The following is a 7050-nucleotide window of genomic DNA, read 5'->3' as shown; positions in this document are numbered from 1 at the left end:
ATCGAAAGTAATACACAATAACTACACAATTCAAAACTGCAATTAACTGCCTATCCTAATTACAACAACAGTATTTTTAGTAACAGTTTCTACGGATACCTCAACTACACCAGTACTACACAAATATTTTACAATAATAAAATAAGCACACTAAATTCTAATAGGATATTACTCGTATACTACTGTACAGTACACTACAGTAATTTTAAACTACTTTCAGACGTATCCTAATTACTATGCCGATACCGTATGTCACTACTAAGCACAACAGAAATGAAATTTGCAAGAACTACTGTCTGTGCTCATATATTACCAACGAAGCTAAATGCTTAGACATATTATTATTAGTTTTACGGTCTAATAGATACCCACGAAAGATAACACACGAATATAGCAGGCAAGATACGGCACTATCTAAATGTACTGTACCTATACTACAATGTATCTACACTACACTACACTGCGTTTGGGTAAATGCTTAAGTATCGAAAGGATTGCCGTACACGAAGAAAAACACGAATATAACTGGCAAGATACTATCTAATATATTATACCTTATCTTCGCTACAATTCTACTGAAATGTGGTTATAGAAATGGTAGTAAAAATTAGATTGGTAAATTTCCTGTGTAAAACTAATTACTTTTCCAATAATCAATATGGGTTTCTCCCAAATAGAGGAACTGATAATGCTGTATTTGATACAGTAATAGATGTTCAAAAGACCTTAGATGAAAATAAATTAGCAGCAGGGCTACTCGTAGACCGTAAAAAAGGATTTGACCTGGTTGACCACAAAATACTTCTGAACAAGTTAAAATTAACAGGAATTAGGGGTTTAGCACACAAATGGTTCCAAAATTATTTATCAAACCGAACACAATATGTGATGATTAACGATACTAAAAGTTCTAAGCAGCAAACAAAAACAGGAGTACCGCAGGGATCAGTACTAGGTCCTATTCTATTCTTGATTTATGTTAATGACATACAATCTTTAACACTAAAGGGAAAATGTAAAGTATTTGCCGATGATATCTTAATAACTTACAAAGGACTATGTGGAACGCAAATTATGAAAGATATAAATTGTGACTTGGACAAGTTATCATACTGGGCTTTATCTCAAAAAATGATCATAAATGTGACTAAAACAAAATACTTAATCTTTCATAAAACAGCCCATAAGATAACAGCGCCTAACACTGTTACCCTAAAGGACCAAGTAATAGAGCGAGTCAACTCAGTTAAGTATCTTGGTATAATATTAGACTCAACACTTTCCTGGAAAAGCCATATTGACTATGTAATCAGCAAAATTACCCCTTTGATAGGAATAATGCACAGATTAAAATACAGTAATTTTTCTCATCAACAATTGAAGGGTATATATTATGCAATGATCCACCCACATCTAACATACACAAGTTTTATTTGGGGAAGATGTAGGAAAGATTACATTAATAATTTGGAAATCCTACAAAAAAGAGCCATCAGAATCATGTATGGATTCCGCTTCCTCAGTCACATGAAGTTTTTTCAGAGTCAAATATTCTGCCATTCCATAAACAAATTGCATTTTCTTCAGCAGTCTTTATGTATAAGCTAGACAGGAAATTAACCCATTCTACTGTTAACTTCTCCCATTTTAGTGAAATTCATGGATATGAAACTAGAGGATCATTAAGGATATATCCCTCTCACTCAAATTCAGTAAAGTATGGAGTGAAAGGCATAGAATCATCAATGTTTAGAGAATACAATGTGTTGCCTCCTGTTATAAAGAACTCTAAATCGGTTATATGTTTTAAGAAAAAACTGAAGGAATATTACTCTTTTACAGATATCTCAATATAATCTCTGTATAACTTGCTTTATTTAATACAATAACATATATATTGTCCATATATAATATATTACAGCCATGCATGATCTGAATATACTTATAAAAAACTATGATCCTACCATGTAAATGAAAGAGTCAATGTCTTAGTTATCCAAAAATGTACTTGTCACTTTACAGAAAAAGCTATTGTATATGAAATGTAATTATTGTGTCGCCTTAAAAAAATGTGTACTGTATTGTCCCTATCACGAGCCAGAGGCTCATGGGACCTTTTGACACCAATAAATAAATGTGATTATTACAGCTGGTGGAATACTATTATTTTCCCTACTCCACGGAACGGAGAATAAAACTGTCCTTAATTAGGCCTACTGAAAAATACGGGGTTGTCTACAATAATTTCTCAAATATTTCTATCAAAACTACTACTGCTACCGTACTCCAGGGACTTGAACTGCAATTACTGGGATATATGAACTTTATTATTATTAGCTAACCGCTCATAAATACTGAAAGATCGAGGGAGCGAAATATAAATTACGGATACTTTAACTACCTATTCAGAAGTACAAATGATTGGAATACAAATTCAGCTGATTTTTATTTATATTTACTTGACTACACTACGGTGCTCCCTTTCTTCACGACTGTAGTCAACAATGCAATATTTGAATATGAGGAGCGACAATAATCAATAACAATACAACGACTGTTAACTATTAGCGTGTAATCTCTTTAACTACTTTGTAAATGGAAATTTACAGGCGTGTCGTTTTTTAATGTAGTAAATTACTATCTTCGCGATAGTTTAGATGGATATCTATACAAAATACCGGAGAAATTTCGGCGGAAGTTACGGTACTATTCCTTATGATAATCTGCCTTTGTAAGTATTATACCAACGAACCTACAGATATTCACAAATATTTTTAAACTGAATATTATTACCTAAAGTATTTCCTAAACCTAAATTAGAAACAAGGTATACCTAGCTAGCCTACTTAACCTAGAAGACGTAATTTACTGAAGACCAACTGAATTACTTGTTATAAAATTTAAATAAATATCACTACTCCCAATTTCTACCAACAAGCACTAAACACCACTATATAAATAGCACTAAATGAATCACAATACAAATACAATATTATACCATGAGATTGCTTTCCTGAAGGAAATGAGCTAGTGACTCTGCCAGTTGAGCAGCAGGGCTGTATAATAGGGCAGAGATATTCAAGGGCAATTAAAAACCCAATTTAATTATTTCGTGAAGGAAATTATTCTGTTGATGCTTGAATTTCTCACACTGGAACAAAATATGATTGGGAGTACCGACTTCTTTACCACATTCAAAGATAATCTTACCGTATCGATCACCTTTATTCTAAATAAATCTTCAGTGGTACAGGCATGATTGAGCCATAATCATTCAATCACTACTGATCTGCGTTTAAAATTAAATTTACATTAAATTTAAAATTAAATTATTGCAATCACTAACTCCCCATCCTAAACACAAATATTTGTTCCAATTTGTCCTCATGAATTCTAGATTTATTATCAGCTTGCGATCTTTCCTACTTTTGAAGACACGACTCAACCTTATTCGTCTGCTGATACATTATTCCCATAATTTGTTGTCTTAGTTCCCTGCATACTTTGTACGTTCCACCTTCGTTTATTCATCGAGTAAAAGTTAATAATCAAATTCCTATATCCCAATAATATTGCATTTCAAGCCCCCAGCGTGGTTTTGACAGAAATTATAGTAGACGACCTCTTATTCTCAGCATTTAGAGACACTTTTATTCTCCGTCCCGCGTAGTAGGGAAAATAATACAAATCCACCAGCGGTAAAAGTTCATATAACCACACTTCGGCTGAATTACTATTGTAGTGTAGATACAGTATACTTAGATAGTATCTTGCCTGCTATATTCGTGTGTTGTCTTTCGTGTGTATCTATTAGAGCGTAGTTCTAATACCAATTTGTCTAAGCATTTAGCTTTGTTGGTAATCTTTGAGTACAGTAGTTCTTGCAAATTTCATTTCTGTTTGTGCTTAGTAGTGCCATACGGTACCGGTATTGTAATTAGGATACGTCTGAAAGTAGTTTAAAAATTACTGTAGTGTACTGTACAGAAGTACCGGTATACGAGTAGCCTAATATCCTATCAGAATTTACTGTGCTTATTTTATTATTGAAAAATATTTCTGTAGTACTGGTGTAGTAGAGGTATCCGTAGTAACTCTTACAAAAATTCTGTTGTTGTAATTAGGATAGGCTTAATTGCAGTTTAGAATTGTGTACTTCTTGTGTATTCCTTTAGATATTCAGTAATTAACAGCAGTTTTTATCCTGATAGGGGTTGTAAGATAAAAAATAGTGTAGTATTGTAGTGCAGTCGTATATTAATTACCTTATTGTTGTGTGATCATTGAGTACTACCCCAGACAATATATCCCTCCGTTCATTTTTTTTGCAAATAAGTTATTTTATTTTTCATTTTCATTTTTCCGTAAAGTATGAATGGCTAAGGAGCGCGGGTGTACGAACTGTGGGTGTGGCGAGGCATTGAGGGGTATGAGGGAGGATTTGGAGAGTTTGAAGGAGATAATTAGGATTCTCACAGAAGATAGGAAGGAAGATAGGACTCCCTCAAACAATGTACAGGTTACAGTAGATGTACAAGAGGGAGGGGAAGGAAAGGGGGAGTTGTAGAAGACAGGTGGTCTAATGTTCTAAGGGAAGGAGATTGCAGGCTAAGGGCTCTATTCAGGATCAGAATTCAGGGCAGGTGTCTGTGCGAAATCGGTACGAGTCACTCCAGGGGCCTATTCCACAAAAGTATGGTCTTGTACATTACAAGTAAACTCTCTAGTAACTTGTAAAAATACCAGAGTTTCTGTTCCACAAAAGAATTTTCTACAGTTGTACTTTACTACTCCATACTTACAAATTACCAGTGTATTTTTATAGGTATGTTCCACAAAAGTACTAGTACTTGTAACTTACTAGTGAATTGGGAAGTGTAAGGACAATAATAAATAAACCTACTAGTGCTATTTGAATATACTTATTTTAGATACAATTTGATAGCAGTAGTGATAGTGGTGAAAACTACCCTCTGTATAGAGAAAGAATAAACTTCCAGTTTAAGACTGTATTTAAATACAATGAGCGTTTTAGGTTAAGCACAATACAAGTGGAAGAACTTTTGATGGATATTGGGCATAGGTTAAAGCATCGTACAAACAGAAATAAATCTCTCTCTGCTAAACAACAGTTACTAACAACATTACATTGGCTAGGAAATGGTGGTCAGTACCATGGTATTGCAGATATGCATGGGATGACAAAACATTCAGTCTGTTGGTCAATACATTCAGTGGTAGCTGCAATAAATGATACAAAATTTCCTCAAATTGTTCGTTGTCCTGAAAATACTGACCGAATAGTGCAAGACTCCTAAAATATAGCTCAAATGCCTCAAGTTGTGGGCTGTGTAGATGGAACTTTGGTGAACATTGATGCACCCCATGTTCATGAAGAGCAGTATGTTGATCGGTATGGAAAGCATTCTATTAACTGTATGCTTGTATGTGGGCCAGATATGTTCTATTATGCCAGCGCAAATGTCCTTCGAAACAGCAATCTCTTTCGGATGATAGAGCAAGGTTGGAGACCCTTTCCTCAGTCAGTATTGCTTGGCGATTCTGCTTATCCTTTGAAGAATTGGCTTATTACACCCAGAGTGCAGAGGTTTAACAGGGCCCATAAGAGTACAAGAAGATTAATTGAAAATGCTATTGGTATTCTCAATGAGAAATTTCCCTGTCTTAACCATTTGCGAGTACATCCCGTTTTTGCAGCTGACATGTTCAAATGCTGCGTAACACTATGTAACATTTCTCGTGGAGAGTTACAAATCAATGCAATAGACCTGCAGGAAAACAACATTGTGGTTGACTTATCTGAGCCAGAAGATGAAGGTGAAGAACTTGCCGAACCGGCTGTAGCTTACAGAAGAGATCAGCTAATTAACACTTTTCAGTGAAAGTGAGCGATAATTAATCTGTATATCCAATTTATTAAAAACTAGTAAGTACTAAATACTATATTGAAACAATACACTTCAAGTTATATTATGATATTGTTAAAGAAATGCAAAAACTAATCTAAGACATTACGACCTAACATTTAACCTATTACTCAGTATTGCTATTCTAATCAATCACTACTTCACAAACTTCTTCTAAAACTACAACACTGTCCACAGATAATTCAGGATAATTTTTTTTTTCACAGTGTCAGATGGATGAACGCAAAATTGCTTTTCCATTGCTAGCATTTCAAGGGCTAATTTTCTGTTTTTTAGGGTGAGGAAATCTATTTGCAAATCAATCTTCCTCCTTTTCTTTTCTGCCATACTTTCTTCATGACTCTTACTGTTTTCCCTGGTTGCCTCTGTTCACTGCAGGAAAATGTTGGGGTGGAGATGTCTACAACAGCTCTTGAGGGTGATTCATCATACGATTCTGGGACAATGAGGCTGTCAACGGACGGTGAATTTTTTCCAAGAATGTCAAAAACGTTATTGTCAATATCAGTCAATTTGGCATGTTTTCCAACACCTGTGCCCGTCTGTCTTTGATTATCAATCTTTGCCTACAAAAAAGAACTGTTACGTAGTATATCGTCGTTGCCGGGACGAAACCTTCTATGTGATAATATTTTTGGAGATATACAGACCCGCAGCACATACGTTAAGAAGAGCGAGAATGCCTTGACAAGAGCCACGCAATATTGCACCTTAGATGACAGAACCTTACCGGCCAAAGTTCTAAGCTAAAATATTTCACATAGGAGGTTTCGTCCCGGCAACGACGATATGTTAATATAATTACCCTAATTAAAATTATGCTTAAACTAAATTAAACCTAATTGAAGAATTTAAATAAAAACGTACTTACTAGTGTCACCAACCAAAATAATTCTCCAGATGTCTATGGAGAAGGAAATACGAACGAAAGGAAGCATGACCAACAAATGCAAATAAGTTAACATGGGAAGGACAGCTGATTCAGAAAGTGATGGAACCAACCAGAGGGGAAAATACCCTGGATGTGATGCTGATAAAACGAAATGAGCTCTATAGAGAAATTAAAGAAATATATGGTATTAGTGATCATGAAGCTGTTTTT

Source organism: Anabrus simplex, chromosome 5 (assembly GCF_040414725.1).
Source record: "Anabrus simplex isolate iqAnaSimp1 chromosome 5, ASM4041472v1, whole genome shotgun sequence".
Taxonomy (NCBI): Eukaryota; Metazoa; Arthropoda; class Insecta; order Orthoptera; family Tettigoniidae; genus Anabrus; species Anabrus simplex.
The sequence above is the reverse complement of the archived record's forward strand: the minus strand, read 5'-3'. Positions refer to the sequence as shown.